Here is a 12,746-nt window from a genome sequence, read left to right as displayed (position 1 = left end):
AAAAGAGTGTAAAAAGAGTTTGGCAAAACTAACCAAACCACCAAGAGACGGACAATATGTACCTTCATACCCATTGTCCCATCAACCTCTGGAAAGAAGGGAGGGAGATTCTAAGGAACAAGCTTGATCATTATTCACCTATAGTATCCACTTTCCTTTTTGTTTGTTTTTTCTTTTAAAATTGTTTTTTTTTAATTAAGAAACATTTTTTATTAATCTGTGGTTCCCACTCACTTCCAAATGAGAAAAAATTTTAAAATCCTGAAAAACGAAGCCCTTTGTACACAGCTGTCTAATTCAGCAAAACAAATTCTCATGTTAGCTTAGGTACTCAAATATATGTTTCTTTCTGCATTTATGTTCATTACCTTTCTGTCAAGAGATGAATACTGTGTTTTGCTTTCATTCTTTTGGAATTGTGGTTTCTCAATGCATTGATCAGAATTCTAAAGTTTTTCCAAGTTCTTTTTCTCCATAATACTGTCATCATTGAGAACAATAATTTGTTCTCTTATTTCTTTTCATTTCCCACTATATCAGCTCATAGATGTTTTCCTAATTTCCTCTGAAAAAAAATCTGTTTCATAATTCCTTATGGTGGCACGATATTATTCTATTACATTCACATACCATGATTTGTTAAGCTGTTGGTCAATAAGATATCCCTTTAGTTTCCAGTATTTGGCTAGCACAAGAAGAGTTACTATAAATATTTTTGTACATATAGATTTCTTATCTCATTCTTTGATTTCTTTGAGGTATAGGCCTAATAGTGGTATTGCTGGATCAAAGGGTATGCAAAGTTTGGAAACTCTCTGAGATAGTTCCATATTGCTTTTCAGAACCTCTACAACAATTCATAGCTCCATCCACATTTCATTCATGTATCTGCTGGGGGTGACTAAGTGGCACAGCGGGCAGAATGCTGGGCCTGGTGTCAGAAAGACCGAAGTTTAAATCTGCCTCAGATACATATTAGCTATGTGACCCTGAGCAATTCAGGTCTCTGTCTCAGTTTCATTATCTGTAAAATGGTGATAATAATAGTACCTACTTACCAGGGTTGTGAGTCTCAAAGAAGATAATAATTGTGAAGCACTTACCACAGCGTCTGACACATAATAAGTACTATGTAAATGTTAGTCATTATTAATTGTTATTTTCCTATAGTTCCTCCAATATGTGTTGTTTTCTATTTTTGTCATCTTTGTCAGTCTGATTGATGAGTTGGAGCTTCAAGATTACCTTAATTTGCTTTTCTTTAATTATTAGTGATTTAGAGCATTTTTTCATATGATTGTTGATAACTTAGATTTCTTCTATTATCCCTTTGATAATTTATCTATTGGAGAATGGTTCTTACTCTAATAAATTTGAATATGTTCCTTATATATCTTGGATATGAGTCCTTTATCAGAGAAACTTGTTGCACAGATATATTCCCAGTTACCTACTTACCTTCTAATTTTTATTATGTTCACTTTGCACAAAATTTTTAAATTTTCTAGAATCAAAACTGTCTATTTTGTCTTATATGATCCTTTATATTCTTTATTTGGTGATGAACTTTTCCTCTGTCCATTGATCCAAAAGGCAATTTCTTCCTTGCTTTTCTAATTTGTTTATGATGTAACCTTTTATATCTACTTTATGTATCCATTTGGAGCTTTTCTTGGTATGTGATATGAGATGTTGGTCTAAAACTAATTGCCACCAAAGTGTTACACAGTTTTCCCAGCAGTTTTTGTGAGGTCTTCCCCCAGTAACTGTGGTGTTTGGGCTTACCAAACACCATATTTACCTAATGTGTTTTACTGATCTACCTTTTTACTTTTTAACCAGTACCAAGTCATTTTTAATGAATATTGCTCTGTCATAAAGTTTGAACTGGTACTTATCTCCTTCTTCCCCACTTCTTTTCATGATTACCCTTGAGAATCTTGACCTTTTGTTCTTTCACGAATTTCATTCTTATTTTTTTAGATCTGTAAAATACTCTCTTGAGAGTTTGGTGCAACACTGAATAAATAAATTAATTTAGTCAGTTATTTTTATTGCATTGGTTTGACCTACCTATGAACAGTCAATGTTTCTCCAATTATAGAATTATCTGTCTTTATTTTGTTTTTAAGGAACTTACATGATATGGGGGAGGGGGAGAGAGGTACACAGATAAGTAAATATAAGTTACATACAAATCAAGTTCAAAGTAATTAGGGTGAGGCATGAGAGAACAATAATAGGGGAAAGTTACAGGAATGTAACATGCGATTAAAGAACAAAACAAAGGTTAACTGATCAGTATGGGAAGCACCATAAAATGAGGAGTTTGGATTTGAACCCAGGTTCTCTGATTCCAATCCAGTGTTCTTCCCAAAATATATTGTGACTGAGAGGGAAGGTAGCACCAGGGCTAGCTAGGCCTTAGAACTCAAAATCCAAATCCATTTCTCTTTCCACTTTACCTGCTATTACCAGTAAACACTAATGTGACTGAAATGCTTTGTGAATGGAAAGGTGGGAAGGAGACAATGTAGAAGAGCAGAGCGCCTATTCAATCTAGAGGCAGAGAACCTCGGGTTCCAGCTCCGACTCTACCACCCACATGATGCTGGGCAAATCAATTAACTTCCCTGGGCCCCAATTTCTTCATCTATGAAAAATACAGAGGCTGGACTAGAGGACCTCTACAATTCTTTTCACCTCCCAAACTTACATCCCAATGCAAACAAAGTGCAAATAGTTAGGGTGCCAAAGGTGGTTTGCCCAAAGGCCCATTTAACTCGTTGAATGAAAGGAAGGTTTTTGTCTTCCTGGTCCTGGGATCACTTTTATCCAGAACATTCTACTTCCCCAAATAAGGGCTAATTCACTTGTCTCAAAAGGATTAGTATGGGATACAGGCTGCTCTATGGTTTGAGATCTTATAGATTATTCTGTCACTAAAACATTAGGAACAATTTTGAAATTATCAGTCTGGTTTTCCATGCACTTCACTCCTTGAACAAATGAGGCATTATTCCCAAGAAGGCAGGGGCAAGGGCATGACATGCACCAAGACAGGAGACTAAGTTCTTGGAAAATTTAACAAGAGACTTACTGAGAAATGTTGTATGTTTATTCACCATGCAAGAAAAGAAAAACAAGGAAGTCATCAGGAAGGCTTTAGAGGAAGTGAAAAGTTCATGAGATTGTGTTCTTTTGAAACCAGCTAGCTCTTGGTGATTGAGCTACAAAGTCTGGAAGGTCTGATTTATTAAAGTACAGCAAAATATTATTCAGTGTTCGTGTTTCAGCAGACTGCAATGAACTCCCTACTAAAAAAATAACCATTCAGTTTGATAGAGAGGAGTATTTGGGGGGGGAAATGCACGATGTTTTAGTAACAATGGAAAAAATATACATTAAAATAACTTTTAACTACCATTATATTTTTTAAGCACCATTAGACCTATATTAAGTGAATTAAGAAGGGGAGCAGCTTGGTGAAGTCATTAGAGGACTAGCCTTAGAGTCAGGGAGATCAGGTACAAGTAATGCCTCTGACATATACTAGATGTGTGCTAATGGGAAAGATACTGAGTTAATCTCTTGGACCCTCCCAACACCATGCTTTCCCTTTGGTCATATCAAAAGTCCTCTAGCAGTGACTTCAGAGACTTCAAGGATGCAACAACAGCTGAAGAAGACCTTCAAGAAACATTACTTTTCCAGGTACATTTGCTGCCCCAAAGGCAGAACATTTCTGGCTGAATTAGAGTCCTCTGCCTTGAAGGTCTGGTAAGTCCTCCAGATTCTTTTGACTGGGGCAGAGGGGAAGTTGAACAGAGGACCTCCCAGGATTCCTGGCCAGTACAAGTTGCTCGTGGAACTCATTCCACTCCACCAGTGACCTTGATTATTGCCCTGATGGGCCACCATCATCTCATGAAAAATGACTTTATATGAGGACTCCTTTAGCTCTGAAATTCCCCATCCTAGGGGCACTTGCTTCAACCTTAAAATGTGATCTGGGAAAAGAGGTGGATACCCATGTGAAGTGATGGGATTTTTCACAAATAGTGCCTTTGTAGATGCTGTTATGGGTGCTCTGGTGGCCATTCGGTTGTAACTACCCAGAGGGGCCAATGCTCAGACTGGAAGGGGGGAGGTTGAGAGTTTCCTTAGCAGAGGGAGGGGGTACGGTTAAGGAGTGTTTGGGGGATAATTTGTGTATTAGATTGGAGACAAGCCCCTGTGGCAGGATGCAACTCTTCTCAAACTTGGGTTGGTTGATCACACACTGTTTGCTTTGCTTTTTGTTCTTCAATTTAAGAAATGTTTACTAGGTCCCTGCTATAAACTAGACACAAAGACAAAAACATAACAGTCCCTCTCCTTAAGGAGCTTACATTCTTTTGGAGTGAGGTCCTCTACTTACATGCAAATACCACCCCTGTTACCTCAAAGTATATTCAACCTTATGGAAGTCCATTCTAACCTTACGACCCTTTAAAAATTAATAAAAGTAAATTTTCTCTCTCTTCTACCTCCATTCTTTCCATTCCCCATGGGATGGGGGTGGTAGAAGAAAAATAAAACCCTTATAACAAATATGCATAATCATACAAAACAAATTGTGGTACTGGTCCCTCATTTTGGAGACTAGCTGATATAAGACTTTCTTTTTTTCCATTCCACAAACATTTATTAAGTGCCTACTGTATGCAAGGTGGGATGGCTTGGTGAAATAAGACTTTCATCAGTAGGCAAGAGGAATCTTGGCATGGTGGATATAATGCTAATCTTGGAGTCTGGAGATTTGGATTCAAATCCCATCTCAGGTATTTACTGGCTTTATGACCTTGGATAGTGATTTAACTTCTCTTTCTTTCTTTCTTTCTTTCTTTCTTTCTTTCTTTCTTTCTTTCTTTCTTTCTTTCTTTCTTTCTTTCTTTCTTTCTTTCTTTCTTTCTTTCTTTCTTTCTTTCTTTCTTTCTCTTTCTTTCTTTCTTTCTTCCTTTCTTTTTTTTGGAGGGGAGCAAGGCAAGGCAATTGGGGTTAAGTGACTTGCCCAAGGTCATACAGCTAGGTAAGTGTCAAGTATCTGATGCCACATTTGAATTCAGGTCCTCCTGACTATTCAGTGCACCACCTAGCTGCCCCAGCATAAATATTTTTTAAAGTCTAATATCAACCAGAATGTTCAAAGCTCCAAGAGAGATACAAGTCTATTTCAAGAAGTTATTTAACTTGTCTGTGCTTGTTTCCTCACCTATAAAATGAGGGGGTTGGATTTTATGACTTGTAACGTCCCTTTTAGCCCTAAATGTATTATTTCCATGAATTATGTCTGGTAATTAGTTTACAAAAAAAGACTAAATGGTAGACCCCAATCTGAGCTTGTTAATTGATTATTAAATTAAAGATATTTATAAGCATATGAAAAAATGTTCTAAATCACTATTGATTAGAGAAATGCAAATCAAAACAACTTTGAGATACCATACCTCATCGGTCAGATTAGCTAAGATGACAAAACAGGAAAATGATAAATGCTAGAGAGGATGTGGAAAAATTGGAACACTAATTCATTGTTGGTAGAGTTGTGAACTAATCCAACCATTCTGGAGAGCAATCTGGAACTATGCCCAAAGGGCTATAAAACTGTACATACCCTTTGACCCAGCAATACCATTTCTGGGACTGTATCCCAAAGAAATCACAGAAGTGGGAAAAAGACCTGTATGTACAAAAATATTTATATCAGCTCTATTTGTGGTGGCAAAGAATTGGAAATCAAGGGGATGCCCATCAATTGGGGAGTGGTTGAACAAGTTGCGGTATATGAATGTAATGGAATAGTATTGTGCTATGAGAAATGAGGAGTGGACAGACTTCATAATAACGTGGAGAGACTTATATAAACTGATGCTGAGTGAGGAGAGCAGAACCAGGAGAACTTTGTACACAATTACAGACACATTATATGTGTGACAACTAACTTTGATGGACTGGACTCCTCTCAACAATACAAGGTTAGAAGTCAACTACAAAAGACTCATGATGAAAAGGGATTTCCACATTCAGAGAAAGAACTGCAGAGTCTACAGATTGAAGCAAACTATTTGCTCTCTCTCTTTGTGTTTTCTTTTGTTTTATCTCTTCTTTTTCATTGTTTTGCCTTTTGGTTATAATCCTTTACAACATGACTAATGTTCAACATGAAGGTATTTGTAGAACCTATATTTGATTACATGCCGCTGTGGGGGGGAGGAGGGAGGAAAGGGAGGGGGAGAAAATTTGAAACTTAAGAGATTGTGGAACTGAATGTTATAAACTAAAAGTAAATACATAAATTTTTTTAAATGAAAAAAAATTGAAATGATGAGCAGGCAGACTTTAGAAAAACCTGGAAAGACTTATATGAAATGATACTGAGTAAAATGAGCAGAAACAAAAGAACACTGTATACAGTAACAGTTACATTGTACAATAACTAACTTTGATAGACTTAGCTCTTCTCAGCAATGCAAGAATCTATGACAATTACAAAACATTCATGATGGAAAATGCTATCCACTTCCAGAGAAAAAACTATGGAGTCTGAATACAGATCAAAACATACTATTTTCTCTGTCTTTTTAAATTTTTGTTTTTGTTTTTTTCTTTCTTGTGGTTTCTCCCATTCATTCTAATTCTTCTTTACAACATGACTAATGTGAAAATATGTTTAATAAGAATGTATATGTAGAGCCTTCATCAGGTTTCACACCATCTTGGGGAGGGAGGTGGAGAAAAATTAAAACTCAAAAGCTTATGGAAGTGAATATGGAAAACAAAATTAAATGAATTAATTTAAAGGAAAAAAAAGAAGTAAAAAAAAGAATTCTGTGTGCAGTGGATAGTTATTGATTCTCTTCAACCAGTCACAAGATAACTTCTTATGATCCACAGTTCCTGTGATCCTTTCAAATTGATTAAGGATTAATTCATACCCAGTTCACTTTTGAATTGTTGATTTCAATTGAGATGTCTGTGCCTTCTGTGATTAACTAGAGTGAGGATAGATACCCTCCACCTCCCATAAAGCTATTGACCAATAATACTTCAAGATGGTTTCTGAGGTATGCTGTCACAGCTCAAAGAATCTTCTTAGATTCTTTTGGGAACAGATGGAAGTTGGTGAGCTGGATCCTGTGGGTTGAGCACATCTCAGGCATATTGCACATCCCACTCAGACAGTGAAAACATGCCTGTCCTCATTTTTTTTACTTAAAGAAAAAGAAAAATTATAAACTTGACAAACATCAACAAACATGGACTTTTCTTTATACAAAGAACAAAAAAGAGAATTGTATAAGAAAGAACCCCTGAATCTCTATTCTGTGCAGCTTGTTTTTCTAAAGTATATATTAAGTTTTATACATTAGTACCAACACTGCTTTGCTTGTCTGCATTTCCTTTGAAAATTCCTTCCATTCTCTTCTGTGGTTAAAAAATATTTCATTGAAACACATTTTCCTTTTTCCTTTCCCCATCTTGTCCTTATAAAGCACTTACTTACCTCTTTTTCAATATCTTACTTCATAACTTTGGTTTCTGCCTTTCTTACCCACAGAACTCTTCCCAAGGTCAAAAGCAAATGCATCTTGGATGGCAACCTATAGTTCAAGTCTGGTTTCCTTTTGTTCCCAAACCAAGCCTTTTGGTAGAGCTCAAAAAAAAAATACACATACACACATAACACACACACGTTACATACAATAATTGTGCTATATGGTATTTAGGCATAAACATCTCACATAAATGACTAATATAACTTTTGCACAGTCAAATTAAGTCTTTATATATGTATACATTTTTCTCTCTTTTTTTTTTTTTGGTTAGTTCTGCAGTATCTCTAAATAGTATCACTGTTGTCACTCTCTCTTGATGCTAGGTAGTTTAATCCCCCTCAAATACATTAACATTCACTTTTAGCCAAATATAGATACTCCTCAGCACCCTAGGTTCTCTTTGCACTGCTCTACCCACTCCCACCACCCCCCCACTTGCAGATCCTTGATCTCCATCTAGTGGTCTCAAAGGGAAGTAAGTGCTCTAATGCTGTCCTCCATTTTTCTTTCTTAATTCAGATATTGAGTGCCTAGTGGGAAGCAAGAACCATAAGGCTGCCTTCTTCCCCAACTTTCTTCCCAATCTGGGGCTGCCAGTTCAGGGACTCTGGGTTCCCTTTTGCAAGGAAGGGGATAGGGGAGCCAGTGTCCAACCAAGAAAGCAAAATGGCCTTACCATCTACAATGCTAATATGCCTTCCATTCTCCAAGCCATAGCCATCTGACTAATCGAAGTATAGTAGGGACAATTGGAACTTGCCATCTGCCCTTAAACTACACATTTTGAAACACCATGCCCTTCTATCCACCATGTAGTAGAACCCTTCTCTCTATGTTATCTCTCCCACTTAGTATATGATCTCATTGAGGGCAAGATCTGTCTTTTTTATATTTGTATTTCACAGCATTTAATACAGTACTTGGCATGTAGTAAGTGCTTAATACATAATTTTTTTATTCATTCTCATCAATTTCCCAAGGCTGATGCCCCTTACTATTTCTCCTACATACTTTCTATTTTATATGCTCCTGTGATTCTCCCATTCCAAGAAGTCAGAAGTTCTAAGTCAGTGGTTTCTCATCTTTATGTAGTGGCAGCCTCCTTTAAAAAATGATTGTGTCTCCCCCCATTGTCATAAAATAATCTATGTAAATGATGAGAACTCACATTTTATCCAAATAAAATTATAATTTTAAAACAACAGACATGATAAAATAGTGAACAGATTTATATTGATGAATTTATTTATGCTTCAAGTTTGTAACTTAAAAAGAACCCCCATAACATTATTTTTAAAAAATAGTTTATGACTTAAATAACTTATTAAGGTGGGCTCAATTTTTTTGGTACAAACTTTCTCAAAATGTAATTATATTGTAACTAATAATTCATTTAAAACCTCTCACCTAGATTAACATCTTGCTTTGTAACAGTTATAGCAGAAAAGCTTGTTTCATACAGCCAAAAGCTTAAGGACAATAAGAAAAAGGACCATCAACTAAGTCAGCACCAACATAGGACAGCTTCCTAGCACCACCAAAGGTAGGCCAGGGACATATGTAGCCTGTAAGACTCTGTGTCTAAAGTAAGAGCAGAATACTCACCCAAGATAGTCCCAGTCTTGTTATAAAACCAAAAGGTCTGGACTTTAGAAACCTTAAGGAGAAACAGTGAAATACATTATGCCTCAATGCTCAAACTAGAACACCCCAGGTCCAGGGGCTTTAAGGTCCCTAACACTCTGCCTTGATATGCTAGAGAGGGCCCTGAAGATACTGTACTCTGAATCTGCAGAGCTCCAGGGATACCTAACCCAGGAGATGGAGGTCAATGTACAAACCCAGGTGATTCAGGACCAGACTAAACCAGGCCAACAACCCTGCCCAAAAGTGCTGACCCTGTCACAAAGCCCCAGTTTAGGAATTAAAGTGAGAGAGGAGAGAAAAGCTCGACAGGAAAGAATTGGAAGGAAAAAATAGCTTAGAAGAAAAAGTGGCTCCATGAGAAAGCAAAACATATTATAACAAAATCAAATGACTGCAAAATTTAAGGTATCTAATAGTTTTTAAACAACCTGGAAAAAAGACGGGGAGTGATGATTTAATAATCACTGATAACTTAATAATCATTAATAATCCCTGAAATAAATTTTTAAAGAGTCTGGATACTATGTTTCAAGAAATCATGAATGAAAATTGCCCAGATATGATTGAATTAGCAAAAGCTAGAAAAAATCCACCAGTCACTTTCTGAAATAAACCCCCAAAAGAAAAGTCATAGGAATATCATAGCCAAAATCCCAAACTTTCATACTGAAGAAAAATACTGTAAGTATCAATAAAGAAGCAATTCAAGGACCAAAGAAACTACAGTCAGGATCACACAGGACTTGTCAGTTTTCACATTAAATGTGAGAAGATCTTGGAATACAATATTACAAAAGGCAAAAGAAAGACAAAAAATACATTCTCATAACCAAGAATAACTTGCCCTGCAAAGATAAGCATAATTCTATGAGGGAAAAAATGGATCTTTAATGGAATAGAGGGTTTTCAAGAATTTCTTATGAAAAGAAAACTAGAGTTGAGTAGAAACTTTAAAAAATAAATTCAATAATTCAGAGGCTCCTAGAAAGGTGAATTTAATTTGTGCAATTGGAAAAAGCTGCATAATAATATAATGTTAATGTTTTAAGAGTGGGGCAACATCAATTGCCCATTAAGAACCTTAACGCCTTCAAAAGGTATTGAGGGAGCTACATATAAAAAACAAAACCAAAGATCCTAATTGAGGATTCCTTTTATTGTGAGGGTTTTAAGAAGGGAAAGAGAAAAGGAAGTAAAAGTAAAGTGAATTAGCTAGAAACCTTTAAGACTGGAATTTTTCAAAACCAAGTTGAACCAAAATTCTCAATAACAACAAATTCCTAAGTACCAAAAGGTGCTTATCTTGGGGAGGAAGTTCAGTTTTTTTCCCCTAAGGCAAGAACATCTGCAATTAAACTAGCCTTATCACAATAACAAGGTTTACTAGGCCTTAAAATTTTACTCAGTAGAAATTCCAGTACACAGAAGACTTTACACAGGGTTGATAAGAATTTATGACTAGATGATTTCAAAAATCCTTGTTTTAGCTAATAATCTCATAATCTGACAGTACAATTCTTAATCTAACGACATCTAGATTTTTAAGAGAAACTGCTTTTCTAACAACATAGGTGATACAGTTGTTAACCAAATTTCACAATATAAGAAAATGTAGAAATATAACCATACCACAAGCAAATTATGTATTTAAAACTTGAAATAGAACCAATTAATTATCAATCGGGTGACTGTAACTGTTGGATGAGTGAATCAAATCTGGATTCATAATCACTAGTGTAACATTTTAATTTCTAAGGCCCAATACTCTTAGCACTCTAAAAGAAAAGATTTTTAACTATAAATTCATTTTTTTTAAGACATGTGGTGACAACTCCCAGATCCAAATAAACTTTTACTTCCTTGAGCTGGAGTTCCCCATCCCTTTTATCTTTGAGACTTACTAGATAATGGGCATTCAACTCTCCATTCCCATCCTCCCAGGATTTCCAGCTGTATATACTAGAAAATGCATATAAAGTTTAAAGTTAATGACACGGGGTACAGAGACCTAGAAACTGGGGCACAGGGACCCCCAAAGGAAACCAGGCTCAGAGGACCACAGGCCACAGAGACCTCAAAACCAGGACACAAAGACCCCCAAAGAGAACCAGGAGAAGAGGCCCACCTACCTGCCTCCCCTCATGGCCCACGGGGGGAGGGGAAGGAACAACACAGGTAAACCAGGGTGCAGGGAGAACCACACAAGGTAAAAAGTACCCTCAAGCAAAGCAAGGTGCCTTTTCTTTAAGTTTTGGGGAGAAATTCCTTTCATAAATCACTTCCTAGATTATATTGAGGTCAGGTTTTGTCACAATGGAACACTAGGTGCTTTTCCTTAAGATGTCTTTCCCTGAATTTCTCATCCTAGCAGAGTCTCTAGCAGTCTCTTGCTTGTTTTAGCATCCCAAGACAGAGGAGAGAAAAAAATGTGACCAATTCAGCACAAGGGCATCCCCTTATACAAGGTCGTCCCCTTATACAAGGTCCACAATCCAAATGACCACTCAGAAGTCAGTGGAACTTCAGACGCTGCTGGCAATGTCTAGGCACTCCAGGGGTCTCTCAGCTAAGGAGACAGTAGGAACAGAAAGGTCTGGGGAAGAGAATAAAGAAAAGGGTGCTAACCTGTTATCTCAGTGGCTAGGAGAAGATCGTTGGAGTCCAATTAATATTTGGAGTCCCATGTTTCAGTACCAAAATGTTGAGGTCAGAGTTGGGAGAGCAGGTTTAGTTGTGAAAGAATTTACTTAGACCTTCTCCTTTAGCCAATGGAAGCTTTCTATTTTACATGAAAAGGCATCACAGGCCTTCTTAGCAAGAAAGCTAAAAAAGGCCCTGATATTTGGGGGAGTTATGCTTATATAGAGATGTTCAGGATGATGGTGTAATTTTAGGTTTCTTATGGGGGTTAAAGATTAGGGATAGGATAAGAACAAACAAGATGAAGAAGATGGTTGCTTACAAGATAAGGAAAAATTGTCATGCAGGATGAGGAAGATGAATGACAGGATAGGAAACACAGGATAAGAGGGACAAAAGCAATTCTTTTGGTACAAGTTGAATGGTATTTCAAGATAAGAGGAAAAGGACAGTAAGACACCCTCAAGTTACAGGATCTCAAGTTACAAGATGGGCTACAGAATAAGCCTCAAACTCCCTCAGGGGTACCTGGGAAAGTAACCCTTATGATTAACTCTTAGGGCACCTTTTGTATCCACATCAAAAGGAGGAATATCAAAAGAGGAAGAAGGGAATGGAACTTTCTCACAATTGTTGTGCTTGAAGAGCATAAAATAAGCATGGTAGCACAACCCTGTACAAACTTGTAACCCCTGCTACCAGAAAGGCTGAGGATGGCAGATCTCTTGAGCTCAGGGGTTCTGAGTGGCAGTAGGTTGTTCACAGCATGAGTGGTGAACCCCTGGGGCAAGATTGGGGTTGCATAGGGAACAGTGAACCAATCTAGGTCACATGCAGATCACAGCTCCCATGCCAATAAGT

This window comes from Petaurus breviceps, unplaced genomic scaffold (assembly GCF_028583685.1).
Source record: "Petaurus breviceps papuanus isolate PSGF00001 unplaced genomic scaffold, PetGlider_PUasm1.0 90750, whole genome shotgun sequence".
In the NCBI taxonomy this organism is placed as follows: Eukaryota; Metazoa; Chordata; class Mammalia; order Diprotodontia; family Petauridae; genus Petaurus; species Petaurus breviceps.
Note: the sequence above shows the minus strand (reverse complement) of the source record.